This window comes from Sus scrofa, chromosome 9, assembly GCF_054392235.1.
Source record: "Sus scrofa isolate SSC_HxYL_T2T_F1_AM1 chromosome 9, Sscrofa_HxYL_maternal_Yorkshire_Landrace_v2.0, whole genome shotgun sequence".
Lineage (NCBI taxonomy): Eukaryota > Metazoa > Chordata > Mammalia > Artiodactyla > Suidae > Sus > Sus scrofa.
Window position 1 is genome coordinate 112,895,456 of NC_139391.1, and position 18,373 is coordinate 112,913,828.

The 18,373-nt window shown below is 40.1% G+C and overlaps 1 protein-coding gene across 49 annotated transcripts in view; it reads right to left on the minus strand.

The window, feature by feature from the left end:
- NRCAM (neuronal cell adhesion molecule) overlaps nucleotides 1–18,373 on the minus strand; it is a 317,402-nt gene that overhangs the window by 168,296 nt on the left and 130,733 nt on the right. For 46 of the 49 annotated variants that reach the window (XM_084977477.1, XM_084977466.1, XM_084977498.1 and 43 more), the window contains one exon: nucleotides 598–674. The exons of 2 other annotated variants lie outside the window; for them this stretch is intronic. The gene's annotated coding sequence lies outside the window, so the exon portion shown is untranslated. Of the gene's footprint in view, nucleotides 1–597; nucleotides 675–3,241; nucleotides 3,289–18,373 lie in introns of all 49 variants that reach the window. One more of the 49 variants, XM_084977469.1, reaches the window with a different exon arrangement.

The following is an 18,373-nucleotide window of genomic DNA, read 5'->3' on the forward strand; positions in this document are numbered from 1 at the left end:
GATATTTTTCATCAAGTTCAAGACTGTAATAGATGGCCTTGTCCTGGCAGAGTCCTTTCTAGAGCTGATAAGTCTAAATGATATAAACTGGACTGGGCTGGTGGGAAATGAGGGGTGGGGAAGGGATTTACAGAGCAGAAAGTACACATCAAAGTAACATTCAAACTTTCCAAATGGACTTTTGTATTCTTTAGACTTCATGGTGAGACCTAAAAAATCATGTACTCTCTTCTTATAATTCCCTATAATTTTAAACCTTTAATTCCTTCAAAAACATATCGTTGACCAGCAATGCTTCTATTCTGCTGTCTATGTTCTAAACTTTATATGATTTGCAATTTAGTAAAACAAAGATCTTATTACTGTGAAAAGATGTGAAGGGCTGGCTTTCTTCTCTGTGTGTTTGATCCATCCTCTTTGACAAGCAGTACGATTAATGTTTTTGCAGCTATATCCCGACTCCCTGTCCTTCATCATACTCTTTGGACTGACAGTATTAAATACGGCAATAATATCACATAATCACATTATTTTATGGTGTAATTCCCTCCTTTAACCAGCAACTCATTTAATCCTATTAAGAAGATAAACTCCTACCTTTGAAGAAGACCTTCTTATCTGCAGAAGTTGTCCTTGCTTTTGATTCTTTAAGCCACAAATCTTCCCAGCTTGCTCTGTGGGTTGAAGAGTGGGGGGAATGTTAACGAGACATTCATCATCAATCACAGTAGATTGTCAATACATTAACTCCAACTGACTCCCCGATGGGAAACACAATTACCGGGGAGCCCTGCAAGGAAAGACAAATTATGAATAGATTTGCCAAAACATATCTCCGCTGTTTTCAATCAAAAGTGACAGAGGAGAGGTGACTGAAACTCTGGTAGCCATTCCCTTAATGGATCTCAACCAAAAGGGTCATGTCTGGTTCCTTTTTTCAGTTCATGGGAATAGAGGGTAATGCATGTATACAGTGTGGTAAAGTAGTTCCCTCTTGTGGGATTATTATTATTTAAATGTTTTCTTTAGTAGAGTAGGAATTCTTCTGACAATGTTTGAAAGGCCCCAAGTTTTCAACGAGAGTCATCAAGAGATGATGGGGACAGCCAAGAGCAGAGAAGACCCCTTTGGGCTTTGACAAAGGCCCAGCTATGGACAATGCCAGAGCTTGGCAATCTCCAACCCTCCTCTCTGCAGCCTGAATGCTGCCTCTGCAAATATTCCAGCTGAGAATCAGCCGGGAAGAGACAACACAGATGAGGAGTAAAACAATCACAGCTAAGCACATTAGGTCTCGCTTGCTTTTTTTTTTTTTTTTTTTTTTTTTTTTTTTTAAGACAACCAATTCAGGGGCATCCATGGGTTTTCTAAAAGAGGATTTGTGCCTTTTTGGACTTTGGACTTTTGGAAACAGAAGTCATACTATATCAACCTCTGAAAAACCTTTCAGAGAAGAGAAACAAGTGTCAATTCAGGAACTCCTGGCTGCACACAAATATTAAGACAACTATGAATTGCAAAATGATTCTATTACTAAAATAAAAACGTGTGTCATCATCTCAGATGTTTTAGTTTATGCACGTGTTATAAAATATCTTCTGTATTAAGTTCCAAAAAGCTTTATCATAACTACATGTAAAACCACTCAGTAGATTTTCACTGGACCTGATGCAATATTTTATTGGGACAAAATGGTAATGCTGCACAAGTTAGTGATTCTCCCTTGGAATTAAAACCAATTTTAGGGTAAACAAAGTTTTCTTTTCTTGTCATTCAGTTCCTACTTACAAAAAGTCTAGTGTGTAGGAGTCTACAGGGCTTTGAAGCTATATCTACAATAACAATTCAACTAAATAAACACAGTGAACATTTAATATGTATCAGTCAATAGGCTGGATAAATATCAATAAGGAACAAGAAATAAATGTAAACAGGGCATGTTTCCTACCACAAGAGATCTCAGTCCACCTACCGATGGGAAAACAGAACTACCATAAAACACAGTATTTAGAGACCATATTATTGAAACCACAAAAGAATAATTAATTCTACAAGGGGGCATCAAAAAAGGCTTTCCACGGGAGATGAACTTGGGTTAAACCTTAAAGGTAGGCAGAAAGGGCATTCTGAGCAGAGGGAAGGGCAGCAACAAAGGAATGGCAATGACAAAGTGGGTGGTGTGTCCCCACTGGCAGGGCAATGGAGCTACAGACACGGTAACAGTGGGAGGCAGGGAACATGCCAAAGAGGGGAGGCTACAGGGCTCATATGCTACTGGAGGGCAAAGGGTTGAGCACCAACCAATTTACAAGTCTGGACTGGAACATAAGAACCATGCAGACCTACCAAAGGTTTTGGGCAAGAAGAAAGAACAGCTGTCAGAAGAGCACCTGTCTGAGAGGGAAGAGATTGGAAAGGAAGGCTGCTGTGGGGATGTTTCAGGAACCAACATACAAGATTCTTGGCTTCTGGGGGTAACATCTGCCTCCCCCAAAGATGAATCAGAAAACACAGATGGAACACTGATTTAGCGGTAACCACACTGATTTGGTCATGACATCTGATATTACGGCAAAAAAAAAAAACCTTTTCATTTTATTAATAGAATAATTTTGTGACTTTCTGTTGTCCTGATATGTGAGTGCACCTTTTACAGATGGAACTTGGTCAGGTCAGCGTGTGGCTGGGGTCCCGTTCCTCTCCCTGAAGCCTAGCCATCTCTCCATCTTTCTGCATCTCTCTCCGCCAGTGTAGCTTGTCTCTGCTTCTGCCCATGACCTGAGGCAGGTGTGGTAGCTCAGTACCACACTTGACAATTGGGAAACCCCTCCTTCCATTCCATCTCTTTTTTTTTTTTTTTTTTTTTTTTTGTTACTGGATGTGGACCTTGACCAGTCTTTCTCTTCACATTGCAGTGTTAATGTCTGACCCTGGTTTGGGCTTTAGGAAATGAGATCCTGACTAATGTAGGGCACGGCTTCCCAGTCATTACTCACTCAGGGGAAAGGAGCTGTCAACTCCTCCAGCCTAGAGTAACAGAGGCATTGGGACTCAAGTCCAAGACCTCAGCTAACAACGCATTTGTACTTTGTCTTGATGTCTCAGCATCCTCGCTTTAAGCATCTCCTTTGGGGACCCCATGGGCAGAGCAGAACGGAAGCACTCTTGGGTCCACTGGCCAAAACATACCAAAGCCCTTTTTATCTCCAAATAATCATGGTAAGGCAGATACACAACTCACCAGGTGGCCTGTTCCTGCCTTCTGAAGGTCTCTTCTAAAACAAATGTCTGTAAAATGAACAGAAGCTTAAAGAGTGCTTTAGTTTGCTGAACCGAGCCCTTGAAATGCATTTTCACCCCAACTTTCGCCACATTGCTGTGAAGCTACTGCTGAAAATCTTTATCACAGATGACTTGGGGCTACAACCTAATATTGAGGAGTTGGTCAATTATAGACATATGTCAATAAAACTAATTTTACTTGAATTTATACCAGGAAGAGCCAAGAGAACTAACATTTAATAGGGTGTACTACACTCCAGACATGCAGGTGATGTACCAATGCAATAAGCATCGTCACCGCCTTGACAGAGAGACAGAAACTAAGGCACAGGGAGGTCAAGGAGAGGACCCTAGTCATACAACCGGCAAGTCACACATCTGGAACCCAATACCACTTCTGTCTGAATCCCAGACTTGTGCTTTTTCTGCTTCACCCTATGGCTTTTGAGAGAGGACAGGATAAACTTGGTGTGGGGATGCTTCAGAGATGCAAGGGGAGGGGAGTAAGAGTGGAATTTGTCAGAAAGAGGAAGGCATCGAAGAAACCAAGAAATAAGAGGGTCAGGAAGGGGAAAGAGCAGTCCACAGGGTCAAAACTTGCAGGAAGGACCCAAATGGGGAAAACTCAGTGGCTGTCAGTGGGAGGTTCCCACAGCTCAAAGCTGGTACCACCCACCCCACCCTCTGCCTATGGATTACAGTTTCCAGCTTTCAGTGACACCCATTTTACTAGCATTTCTATGTCCTTCTGCCAAACATCCTTTTTATTAATGTCTCGCAAAAGGGGTAGATATAAAAATACCATTGGGTATGGTGTGGAAGATGTTTTGAACCTAAATTTTCAAAAGGAGACAAAGGAATATGGCTCTTTTGGTAAGTCTGAATCATTTTTAGTATAATCCAATTCAGGGCAAAATGCCCTAAAAAGAACACCTACGTGAAAAGAACACCTATGTAAAAAGAACCAAGAACCGGTAGGGCTTCCCATAAGCATCATGTGGGAAAAGGATTTCATCCCTGCTTTATACATATTACTGAAAGGGCACTGGCCCATTTTTAACATCCTGGTGAAGATTTAAACCCTCAAGCCTCTGCAAAGATCACGGAAAGACTGCATATAAATTGTATTACCATGTTAGCAATTACACCAAACATTTCTAGGGAATGAATTTTTGTTACATTCATGACTCTTGCTTTGACAACTGTGTCAATGGGCTTTCACCCCTCTGAAACACATTCAGGTTGATGGAAGAGGGTAATACATCATTGCGAAGGATTATTTTTCCAATAACAAAGTCACAATTTAAATTTTTTTTTTTTTACTAAAATACAATCCATTTATCCTATGAAATAAACCCAGTCCTAAGTCAAAAGGTCAAAATGAGAGCGGATGTAATTTACAAGTCGCTTTCAGAAAAGATGAATAACATTTGGGTGAAAATGTAACAAACCCAAAGGCCACAGTACACACTATAAACCAATTATAATAAAAGTGATTCAATGTTGCAGAAGTATAATATTACACAATTTCAATAATTCAAGAAAATGAATACGTGCTTTAACCACGCATAGAAAAATAAAAAAAAAAAATTTCTGATAGCTCCAAAATAAATCAAATCCTTGACTGGCATTCATTTTTGACAGGATTTGTTTATTTCTTTACTTATTTTAAAATGAGAATCCGTAACCTTCAAAATAATCAAAAATCTATTTTGCAAACACTGTTAGGTAAAAAGAATGTGTATATACGTATGACTGGGTCACCCTGTTTGTACAACAGAAATTGGCACAACCTTGTAAATCAACTACACTTTTAATTTAAAAATACATTTAAAAAGTAGCAGCAAGCGAAAACATTGAAAATCGCATTTAGTTTATATTCTCTGGCAAAAATCTCATTTAGTTTACACTCTCTGGCACAACTGTAAGGACATTAAAAATGCTTACTTTTTGGCTGTGTGAGGTCGATTTCTAAAAACTGGCCTTAGTGATAGTATACGAAGGGTTGATTACATTAATATATCAAGCATTTGACCCTCAAGCCACTCTGTTTTCAACTGTGACAATTATTTCCTGTTTATGTTCTTAAAAAAATAAATATAGCTGATAAATATTTTTCTGAGCACCAGAAACACTTGCACTATTATGTGTTTATGTCACATGCAGAACTGTTTTGTGCTTTTATCACTAGAAAACAACAGCAATTTACAAACTTATTTTTAATCTTTGGTCTTAACAAAACTTCAGTAGTACCAATCATGGACTAACTCCCAAACTCTTCTTTTTTCCTTAACTTCCTGCCTTTGACATGATCCTTGGACTGAATCTGGGGCTCATTCATACTTAAGAACTGGAGAGAAAAGGATAAACAAACAACCCTATTAAAATTGGCATTTCTCTTTGGTTTCTCTGGGGCATGCCTGTCACCCTGCAGCCTAATTCAGCTCCGCACGGCAAAAGGCCAAAACCACCGTGAAGCCCAGTACTCCGCATTTCAGCAGCCGACGAAACAACATGCATTCCCAAAAGCAGAGAGCTATGATCTGAAATACAGCAGCTTCTCCAACTAGAACTTCAAAGAGATGGCACCCAGGAGTTCCCGGGTGGTGTAGCAGGTTAAGGATCCAGCATTTTGGCTGTGGCTATGGTCATTGCTGTGGCACAGGTTCAGTCCCTGGAAGGCACTCAGAGGGGATCCCCTCTACCACAGTTGGCTGGAGGAGGTTCTGGGGACACAGGGTCCTGACTTCTTCTTTTTTTCTTTTTGGCCATTCCCATGGCATTTAGAAGTTCCCAGGCCAGAGACTGCATCTGCACCAGACCAGCGACCCAAGCTACAATGACACTGCCAGATCCATAACCTGTTGCGACACAGAGGAACCGTCACAGAGTCCTCACTTCTAATCCCAAGTTCCGCATCAGGCTCAGCCTACTCTTGTAAGACTAATAAACTTGTTGGGACTTGGCACCAACTCTACGATCTCTTAAATGTCGGGGTGGAGCAAGGCAGGGGTCCATCCTCACGGGAAACGTGCAGGTGAACCAGTGTGTACCCTGCCTTACCTTTCAGAAAAATGAAACCACTGGGCTGTTGATAAATCGAATTAAACACACTGAAGACAGACCATCCTCAGAAGGTTTTCACTGTTTAAAGGGACGGTGTTATCTGCTACCTTGCCGACTGGTGCAAATAACCAATAGGGAGCAAATTACACTGATGATGGATAAATGTCATCTTACCATTTGCCAGTAAACCGGCCATCAGGCTGTCACATACATTATAGTAACAATTCATAGTACCTAGGACATGACACATTTCGTAATTTTATAGGAGGAATAACTATGAACAGAAACCCAGAAATCCAGTGGACAGTAATGTCCATGCAAGAGCCATGGCCCCTCTGTCCCGCAGGGCGGCTGTGGGGATAGGGCCCTGTCCAAATCTACATTTGCAGCTCCCCTGGCATCTGGGCAAGACCATGAGATATAAGGGATCTGACAGGTATCACTTCTTTGCCCAGATGTTTAGGAAGCAAATGTGTCTCTTCCACACCTCTTATTTCTCTACTAGCTGTCAAGGCCCATCGTGACCTTGGAAGTCACATGGCCTGGCCTCTGCCATTTGCAGGTCCCTGAAGGGTGACAGGCAGAGATCTTTCCCTCAACGCAAACAGTCCACAGCACAGGACTGTGATATGAGTTGGAAAGGAACTCTAATTCAGTGAAGTTTCTACAATTTAGGGCTTTGTTACAACAGCTGACTCTGCCCTACCTAAGAGAGTCAGTATGTCATTAACATAATAGAATCTTTAAATCTCTTCCTCACTGGTCCTTTTTCTGTGTCTATAATCTAAGAGGAACAGATTTAATTTTAAAATATTAATTTATTCAGAGTAATAGAGCAAAGTGATTAAGGGATATTAAATAAGTCCTCTTAAAGACAACTAAAGTAACAGTGTTTACTTCGTCTTGGTGGAGGGGAGGTTAAAGGAGGCTGCTTAAACTGTCAATGAATATAGGAAGGTTCTAACAATTTCATACAGCAGACAGGGAGAAACTATTTTTTGACTTCACTAAATATAAACCAAACAAATACAGAAGATTTACATGAAGGTATATATGAAATATGGGGAAGACTGAAAATAGGGTTTTTGAACAACCCAACTGAAAAATGGGCAGAAGATCTAAACAGACCTTTTCCCAAAGAAGACATACAGATGGCCAGTAGGCACATGAAAGGATGCTGAACATCACTAAATTATTAGAGAAATGCAAATCAAAACTACAGTGAGGTACCATCTCACAACAGTCAGAATGGCCATCATTAAGTCTACAAATAACAAATGCTGGAGAGGGTGTGGAGAAAAGGGTACCCTCCTTCACTGTGGGTGGAGGGAACCTTATTACACTGCTGGTGGGATTGTAAATTGGTGCAACCACTATGGAAAACAGCATGGAAGTTCCTCAGAAAGCTAAATATAGAACCATCATATGATCCAGCAATCCCACTCTTGGGCATGAATACAGACAAAACTTCAATTCAAAAAGATAATGCACCCCTATGTTCACTGCAGCACTATTTATAACAGCCAAGACATAGAAGCAACCTAAATACCCATTGATAGATAAATGGATAAAGAAGATGTGGTACATATACACAATGGAATATTACTCAGCCATAAAAAGGATGAAATAATGCCATTCACAGCAACGTAGATTCAACTAGAGATTCCCATACTACATGAAGTAAGTCAGAAAGAGAAAAACAAATACCATGTGATATCACTTATATGTGGAATCTAAAATATGGCACAAACGAAGCTACCCACAAAACAGAAACAAATTCACAGACATAGAGGACAGATTGTAGTTGCCAAGGGGGAAGGGGAGGGAGTGGAATGGACTGGGAGTTTGGGGTTGGAAGATGCAGACTATTACATTTAGAATGGATAAGCAACGAGATCCTACTGTATATCACAGGGAACTACATCCAATCTCTTGGGATAGACCATGATGGAATATGATATTTTTTAAAAAGATATAAAAAAAAAGAAACAAAATAGAGTTTTTGAGAGAATATGATTCAGTACGTGTAGGTGAGACTGGAAATCCACTTCTTTACAAGGAACCCCCAGGGATCCTCGTGCACATGGTCATGGGCCCCTCCACCAGCCATATGGTAAAGATGGTTCAATAATGAAATGTGCCACTTTGTGAGGTTGTCAAATTTGCTTTTTGGAAGAAAGAAAAGTACTAGGAAAGTTTCTCATCCATAGGGTGGAAAACAACTGACAACAAACATTACAGATCTCTTAGAATCTAGACAAGTAAGACATGATTCCAATCCTTAAGCAGCTCGCGGTATTAAGACAGCAACTGTGAATATATATCTGTGTCTATGTGTGTGTGTGGTGTGTGGTAGGTATGTGTCTGTGGTGTGTGCTGTGTGCCTGGTGTGTGTGTGTGTGTGTGTGTGTGTGTATGGTGTAGAGGGGTGTATGTGTAGCTTGTGTATGCGGTGTATGTGGTGTGTGTGTGTGTGTGTGTGTGTGTGTGTGTGTGTGTGTGTAGGAAGAGTACGTGATGATGAGAAGGGAGAAGCAAAGATGATTCCGGGTTAAACTGGGGGAGATGCGAATCTCACCCATGGGTTGGCAGATATTCCCCAGTGTAGCCTCTGATACCCCAATCTCTCCTGGGCATCCTGGTCCCGGAACACCGTCTCCAGATAATAATACCACCAACCAAGATACAGAATGAAACAGAAGAAAGGAAGGCACCCAATTCTATTTGAGCAGCAAAAGCAGTCCACATTTACATATATTACATATCAAATTCCATATGAAGTGATGAGAAGAAAAGATTCTAAGGCAAACAAAAAAAAAAGTTTTATAAAATCACATGGCTAAGAAGGGAGTTATTGTTCGATGGATGGTTTCCATCTGGGATGATGAAAAAGTTCTGGAGATGGATGATGGTGATGGTCCCACAACAATGTCAATGTCTTTGTAACCACTGAACTGTACTCTTCAAAATGGTTAAAATGGTTAAAAATTATATCACATATATTTAATACAGTCTTCCTTCTAACTGTAAATTAATAAACTTAACAGGATATTTGCAAGAAAAATTCAACGCATACCTTCACTTTCCCATCCACACTTTCTGTGCCTATGAAAAGTCAGGATAACATTGATCTACCCAACAAATATTTAATGAGCAACTACTATGACCCAGAAACTGTTCTAGGCACTGAAGATATACAGCAGTGAACAGAACATCCCCTTATGTACTCAACAAATATTTATTAAATATCTAACTTTTGCCAAGTTCTATGCTGGGTACCAGAAATATAGTGGTGAAAATGCAATGGAAACATCAGCAAAGCAGACCCACATTTGCACCCAAGAAACTTCTAGGCAACTGCAGAAGACAGATTAGATCAAATAATCACAGAAATGAATCTAACATATCAACTCTGAAAAGTCATCAAAGCAGAGCTCCTAGTGTGTGGTGATGGGAATCAGCTTAGTCAAGGAGGATGGTCTTTTTCAATATTTATTTGCATTTTTTTTTTTTTTTTGCAAAATTTATTCCTGGGCTATATACATTTTTGTTTCTCCAGTTTCTCCTGGGATTTTTTTTTTTTTCTGAAAGAAACAATGACTGAGCTGAGAGGTGATAAATGGGGGCTGGGGAGGGACAGTGTGGCCTGAGAAGAGCAGAGGGAAAGGGGAGTGGCCCCAATCAGGCTGGAGAAGCAGGCAGGCAGCGGCCCAGCCAGACAGAGCCCTGGAGATCTTTCTTCACCTAAAGGAACATGGGAAGCCACTGAGGTACTTTAATAGGGCTGAGGGTGGGAAAGGAATGCTTTAATCACAAATATACCTATGTTGCTGCTTTAACAATTTTAAAACAGCCGACTGAAAATGAAGGCCAAGACAGCAAGTGATTTCCTATACGTTTACAAAAATAGGTAAAACTCTGAAGCTTTCAGATGAAAGGTAGTATTTAACATATCAAAGAATTATCAGGATCAGATGAGAAACTATAAATCACACTCCAATTTTTTTCTTCTTTAGTGTTGATCAAAACACCAAGTCTCTTAAGGTTCTACTGATAATCTACCAATGAAGTTGAATTTGATGAAAAGTGAGTTACCTGAATTTGCAAGCCTGGAAAATTAAGTTGCCCGTGCTTGATTAAAATACTGTTTAAAGTGGATATTTGGGGGGGAGGAGCGGAATGAAACCATTTGATCAAAGAGACGGAGTGTATTAAACTTCACAAAAAATGATTACTTGGGCAGCTTTCATTAACATGTAAGGTGACAATGGCACAGTTAACTAAATGTGGCACTAATTAATATTTAAAAACTTGAACAAAGAATCAGACACAGAGGTAGCTTTTCTTTCTTTAAAACTTGGTTATCAATGCTAATATATGCTGTTGAATGTGAAGAAAAATTCAGACTGGCATAATGCTGTGTGCTAAGAGTAGATACATACAGTAAAAGGAAAAACTCTACCTTTCCTATATAAATAGGTTCACCATATGCCCCTTATTTTAATTTACGCAGATTTAAACCTTCGATAAGTAGGTGACAGACATTTCTGCATTTCAAATTCTGGACAAAAATAGGAGTAAAGAAACATCAAACTCTTGATTGTGTTGCTGAGCTGGCCTGACCCCTGAACATCATTGTACATCTCCAGCGCTCTCTCAAAGTTCAGAAAAGTTGTATAGACTTGACCCATATAATTTGCACAATTCACCTTTTCACCAAATTGTCATGATACAATTCAGATCTGTCAATTCACTGTGCTGCTTAAATTACCTTAAGAATGCAATGGAGATAGCCAGAAGAAAGCTCCCAAGAATGCTCTAGCTATGCATTATAAGCAACCAAAGCCTTTATGATTTCATAGGTCCTGGGAACTATGATTTATTTGCTTGCAGAGGTCTCTACTACTGTCACTTTTTGAGACTGAGCCTTACAAAGATCTGAATTTTAAAGTTTAATCTGACTTGATTTAAAACCTATGAATTATATTGCTCTATCAATTTACACTTTGGTCTGATGAATTTTCATATAATTGGGTACCAAAGATTTTAAAATTGCATGTACAAAATTCCTCTAATTTTTAAAGCCAAGCTCTAAACGCCCAATTAAATTGCCTATTGTTATCAAAACTGTAGATCATATTCTTAGCAGATGTCACAAATAATAAGTCAGATTGTCAAATGCAACAAATCAGATTTAGGAACAGTAAAGAAATAAATGTATTTCCCATAAAAGGAAAGGGAGAAATCTTTTTCAAAAAATTAAAAGTATAATTTGGCTGTGCATTTTTTGTTGTTGTTGGCACTAAACATATCTCACAATAAAGATGAAATGCAAAGAGGTTCAAAAAAACTTCCAAACATTCGAATAAAGACTAGTTATCCCTTTTTCTTTCTTTTTGCTATCAGTTTTCAAAGTTGGCAAGTCCCTTTTCTTTCAAAATTCCCTTTAGATGCTCTAGTTTTCTAGTCTCTTCTTGATACAGACATGAGCCTGCAGGCAGTCGCCTCACTTTTATTTTCCCCCACAACTTCCTGAGTAGTTGCCATGCTCACTGAACTGAATTTGAGGTCTTTTCATAATACTGTTCTGGAAGGAAAAAGGACTGAATCCCAACAGAGGCAAAACTAAATGGGTTCCAAATACAACTCTGATGGAGCTTCATTGATGTTCAGCCTGAGTTTCCCATAATACTAATCGGCGTCCAGGACCTCCTGAGGAAGCTTCTGTCCCTATTTCTTAGTTGTTCCTGAAAGCACTGATTTTTTCAGCTGGAGTTATACTGATTTCTTTTTGACCCAAAGGGAACTTTCTGAGCATAAAAAGAAAACAAAAAGCAATGGCAGCTTGGGAGCACCCCCAAGCATACCCAAGTCTACCAATATAGATTTTTCCCTAGTATCTGAGCAGGGTGGCCTAATTCTGGCCAATACTGAAATAGCTTTGGGAATCTCAGATCCCTCAGGTCTCTAAATTAGCCTCCCAACTTGAGAATTTGAAACCCTGGTCTCAGAGAAATCGGAATACTATTAGTTCCAGGTCACTGACCAAAGTTAAGTTCAAATATGAAGCTGTCCGTTTAAAAAGAGGTCGTCTTTAATGCAACACGACCTGTATTAAATGAACCATTATTTCTAAATAAAGTAATCAAAGTATGAATTCAACAGCTTACCAGGTGACACGATACAAACTACTTCCTCTCCATGTACAAAATAGGGTTAATCACCTTGACCTATCTCTTAAGGTCTCTGGGAACAATTCATTTAGGAATTGTCTAAGTGCTATATAAATGTTACCGGCGTTATGAAAGCTTGGTTTTATTGTCATCGGAACAGCACCGTCTTGAAAAGGAATTCAGGGGTTTAGTCAGAGGTGAATTAACAAAGCAAAGTCTATGCTAACACAAGTGCCCTCTGACCTTGGATCACTGAGCTTGAAAAATCACACAGATGAGAATGTAAATGAAGTTTGCATTTTCAGAGACACAGTTTTTGTTCATTTATTTCCTATTCAAGTCCTTTGCTTTGAAAAATCATTACTTTGGAGGCAAAACAACCATTCCATTTTCAATTTCCAGCTCCCCCGCCCTTTTTTTTTCTTTTTTTTTTTTTTTTTTGCATTATTCTCATTGCTATTCCCAGCGTCATCTGCATTAAAGCATGACATTGGAGACCTTTCTTTCTGAATCAACTATCTGGTACACCCAGGCAACATGCCTGTCAGTAGACATGGGCTGCATAGACACCTAATTTCTTTCATTTTAAGGTTTTGTTGTTGTTTTTTCTTAAACTCTCTGATTCCCAGACTTTCACTACTTTTAAAGAAAGTAAGTTTCCTTCCTCAGTTAAACTTCCATGACTCATTTATTTGACAAATAGTTACTGAGTACCTAGTACGTACCAGGCACTGTCCTGGGTACTGAAGAGAGCTGCGTATAAAAAGGGCAGAACTCTCTGCTCTCATGTAGCATATAACCTAGTAGGTGAAGCCAAGTAGGAAGCAAAATAAATGACTGCATAAACAGAATACGTTAGAATAAAAAAACAAAGTATAGTGACAAGACAGGAGAGCAGAGATGGGGAGAGCTTGCCATTTAAAATATAACTGTCAGGGGAAATTCCTAGAGAAGGTGTGATCCGAGTAAAGATTTGAGGGAGGAGTGTGAGAGTCATTGGAGAAGGGCTCTGCAGGTACGGCAAGAGTTTCAGGGAAATGCAAAGGCCCTGAGGTAGGAGTCTGCCTGTATGAGAATAGCAGGGTCAGCATAGCAAAGGGAGTGAGCAAGAGAGAGAAAAGTAGGAGATGAAGGCAAAGATGGAATGGGGTACCAGATGGGCTACGTACATCATGGCAAGGCTTCTGGCTTACACTCTGAGTACAATGGAAGGCCCTTGAGAGCAGAGGGAGTGACAGGGTTTGAAATCCATCTTAAAGGCTGAGATAGGCTATAGTGAGGATAGGCTGAAGGTGAGCACAGCAGAGATGAGAAGACCATATAAAAGACTATAACAACAGCTCAGGGCACATATTAGTGGCTTGATGAAGACAGGTAAAGTTTCACAGCTTTCAGGAATCACGTCCTTCTTCTTGATCTAGCTGTCATTTCTTACTAGCAAAGTTTATTCTCTTTAAGCATGCCCTTCCATACTTTCCCTGTCAATAATAAGGCCTTCCCTCCCACTCCTTCCATCATTAACAGGGTCAAAACACGCCACATTTGGAGACAGTCAAATGAGCAAGCAAACTACTGTTAAAAGATAAACTGAGGCATATTAAATTTTTAAGTGTTTCTTTCTTTTATTTGTTTTTTGTTTGTTTGCTTTTTAGGGCTGCACCTGCAGCATATGGAAATTCCCAGGCTAGGGGGTGAATCCAAGCTGCAGCTGCCAGCCTACCCCACAGCCCCCACAAGTCAGGATCTGAGCCACATCTGTGACCTACACCACACAGCTCACAGCAACACCAGATCCTTAACCCAGTGAACAAGGCCAGGGATTGAAACGGCATCCTCATGCATACTAGTTGGATTCATTTCCACTGAGCCACAAAGAGAACTCTTAAGAGTTACTTATTTGAGGGAAAAATCTATTCAAAATCATACATCATCCCATCTAGCAGATAGGAAGGGGCTCTGAGGAGCTGTACAGAATTAAATACTTTTATAAGCAGAAGGGAACAGGAACGAGGAAGCTACACTAGGCAAAGAAGCAAACTGCTTATTACAAGGTCACTTCCCTTCTGGAAATAACAGAGATCTATCAGCAGATGACCTACTATGCTGACCAGGTACTGACTGGCTGGTTTAGGATGCAAGCTCTGGGAGAGCAGAAACTGTAGTTAAGTCTTGGTTTGGTGATATGAGGTTTAGCACAAGTGACTCCATTTTGGGCCTGTGGTCTCATTTTTACACTACTATCCAAAAACACAAATGTTTGATAGGGTTCTACTGAAGTTCTCAGGATAGACACCTGCCACACTTTAACAAGTATGGCATGACAGTTTAGACCACTGCAGAGGGAAAGCCTCCCTCTGAAGGGGGAGGGGAGGGATGGGAGTGGGTAGAGAAGTCTTGGATGACACCAATAGCTCTGCAAATCTACTTGCATTCTGAGTTAATTAAGTCCCACCAGTAGTGCACAAAAACCTTTTTTGAAGCAAATTATCATTCTGTTTTCATATGCTCTTGTCTGTACAAACCAAAGAAATGCTCACTGTCTTTTAACACTTGTGTGCGTAACATTTAATATTTATTTATTTATTTATCTATTTACTCTTTGCATTTTAGGGCCACATGTGAGGCATATGGAAGTTTCCAGGCTAGATGTCAAATTGAAGCTTCAGCTGCCAGCCTACGCCACAGCCACAGCTACACCAGATCCGAGCCATGTCTGTACACCATGGCTCACGGCAACGGTGGATCCCCAAGCCACTGAGCGAGGCCAGGGATCAAATCCACCTCCTCATGGATATTAGTTGGGTTTGTTACTGCTGAACCACAATGGCAGCTCCGAAATTCCCTTTTTTACTTTTATTTTTTATTTTATTTTATTTTATTTTGTCTTTTTAGGGCCACAGGGGTGACATATGGAAGTTCCTAGGCTAGGGGTTGAATCAGAGCTGTAGCTGCTGGCCTATACCACAGCTACAGCAATGCTGGATCCAAGCCGCATCTGCCACCTACACCACAGCTCATGGCAACGCCAGACTCTTAACCCACTGAGCAAGATCAGGGATCAAACCTGCATCTTCGTGGATACTAGTGGGGTTCGTTACCAGTGAGCCATGACAGGAACTCCAATACTCCCTTTTTGAAATCTTTCCTGAGACCGCTATAATTGGACACTTTGTACCAGGCAAACCTAAGTCCCAAGCTCTGACTGCCAAGGGCCAAGGACAGACATCCACCGTTTCCAAAAAGAAAGGAGATGGCTGTGTTCAAACAAAATCCATGTCATCTAGGAAGGTGGTGGTCATGCCTACAGCCCACAGAGAAGATACCGAAATGGCCCTTGTGGGAAAAGGAGGAAACCCCATCAGTCTTTTCAACCAATCTAGACAGAAAGTTCTTGGGAACTTCAGGACCAACGGTAACACAGGCAGGACGTGTAACCAGAGTTCCTGGATTACCCTGACGTCTTCTCTAGGTAGGTGAGAGTACTCTCATTTTGTATTGGGTTTCTTTTTTTTGCAGAAGAATGGCGTATGAGAATTTCATTCTATAAATGAAGTGATATATGACCTTTATTAATGGATTATTAATGAATCATCTTCATTTTGGGTGACTTACCAGAAACAAACAAGCAAAAACCTCTTGACATTTAGAAATTTCTTTTTCTGAGTTTGGGATCCCGCAATGTGTTGTAGTCACTCCAAGTATGTGCACCGCCTGCTCCTCATCTTCTCCAGGGCTTGACTCATTGTTATTTTCCACGGCTGCCATGTACCAAGTGGCAACTTACGTTCCTTCACCTCCCTGTCTTCTTCTCCTGATTTTTCTCCTTAGCACTAATCATCACCTAACATACGATATATTTTATTGATTTATGTTGTTTAGTGTCTCAGGCACTAGAATACAGCCTCTCAAGGACAGAGATTCTGTCTGCTTCATTCATGCTATATTCCCAGTGCCTAGAACTATGCCCAATACATAAAGAACATCAATAAATATCTATTAAACGGTGAATGACTTCCACGGGGTGAATCAAATTAACACAGTGTTAACCTGAAATGTTATACTTAAAAGATTAATTTTGGCTAGCACAGGCATACAAGTCTTTCTGGAAGGAAACAAAAGAGATGGAAAATAACCTTTACCTTGGATGGGGGTTGGGGGAGACATATACACGTAATTTCATAACTGGATGTACTAGTCACATCTTTTTTTTTAAGTGTTTTTTTTTAAATTAATTAATTAGTTAATATTTTGGCCACCCCACAGCATATGGAGTTCCCACGCTAGCGATGAGATCCAAGCTGCAGTTGAAACCTATACCATAGCTGTGCCAACACAGGATCCTGAACCCACTGTGCTGGGCCAGGGATTGAACCTGCAGTCCAGCACACCAGAGACACTGCCAATCCTGCTGTGCCACAGTAGGAATTCCTGTTGATATCTTTAGATCATTGTAATTTTTATTATCACTCAGAAATGTCTGGGTGATGTGAATTACAGGCCATTTTTAAAAATTTTAAGTCTACAAATAACAAATGCTGGGGAGGGTGTGAAGAAAAGGAAACCCTCCTTCACTGCTGCTGGGAATGTAAGTTGGTACAGCCACTATGGAGAACAGTATGACGCTTCCTCAAAACCTAAGAAGAGAGTTGCCATATGGATCAGCAATCCCACTCCTAGGCATATATCCAGAATAAATTATAATTCAAAAAGATACATACAGCATTATTCACAATAGCCAAGACATGGAAGCAACCTAAATGTCCAACAGTTGAATGGATAAAAAGATGTGGTATATATACACAATGGAATACTACTCAGCCATAAAAAGGATGAAATAATGCCACTTGCAGCATCATAGATGGACTTAGAGATTCTCTCTCTTTTTTTTTTTTATCTTTTTTTCCTTTTCTAGGCTGCTCCTGTGGCATATGGAGGTTCCCAGGCTAGGGGTCTAATCAGAGCTATAGCTGCCACCCTATGCCAGAGCCACAGCAACGCAGGATCCGAGCCACGTCTGTGAGCTGCACCACAGCTCACGGCAACACTGGATCCTTAACCCACTGAGCAAGGCCAGGGATCGAACCCACAACCTCATGGTTCCTAGTCGGATTCATTAACCACTGAGCCATGATGGGAACTCCAGAGAATCTCATACTAAGTGAAGTAAATCAGAAAGAGAATATAAATACCATATGATATCACTTACTTGTGGAATCTAAAATGTGACCCAAATGAACTTACCTATGAAACAGAAACAAACTCACAAACACAGAAAACAAGTCTCTTGGTTGCCAAAGGGATGGTGGAGTGGAGGAGGGAAGGATTGGGAATTTGGGATTAGCAGATGTAAGCTATTATATATAGGATGGAAAAACAACAAAGTCCTACTGTAGAGCACAGGGAACTATACTCTATATCCTGTGATAAACCATAATGGAAAAGAATTTTAAAATGAATTTATATACATATAACTGAGTCACTTTGCTACCCAGCAGAAATTAACACAACATTGTAAATCAACTATACTTCAAATAAATAATTTTTATAACCTCAATAGTAAGAAAAATCAATCAATGTTCATTTAACATTAAACATATATATGTGTGAAAAATCTACTCATAAACATATCTCATGTGTTTGATGAGACATACAAAATTAATACAGAAAGATACATTAAACTACTCCTCTACTTTCTGAGTGCTCAAAGACCTCAGATACAAGAGGATTAACAAATCTGGCTTGAGGAGTTCCCATTGTGGCTCAGCAGATTGAGAACCTGACTAGCATCCATGAGGATGGCTTTACTCAGGAGGTTAAGGATCCGGCATTACTGTGAGCTGGGATGTAGGTCA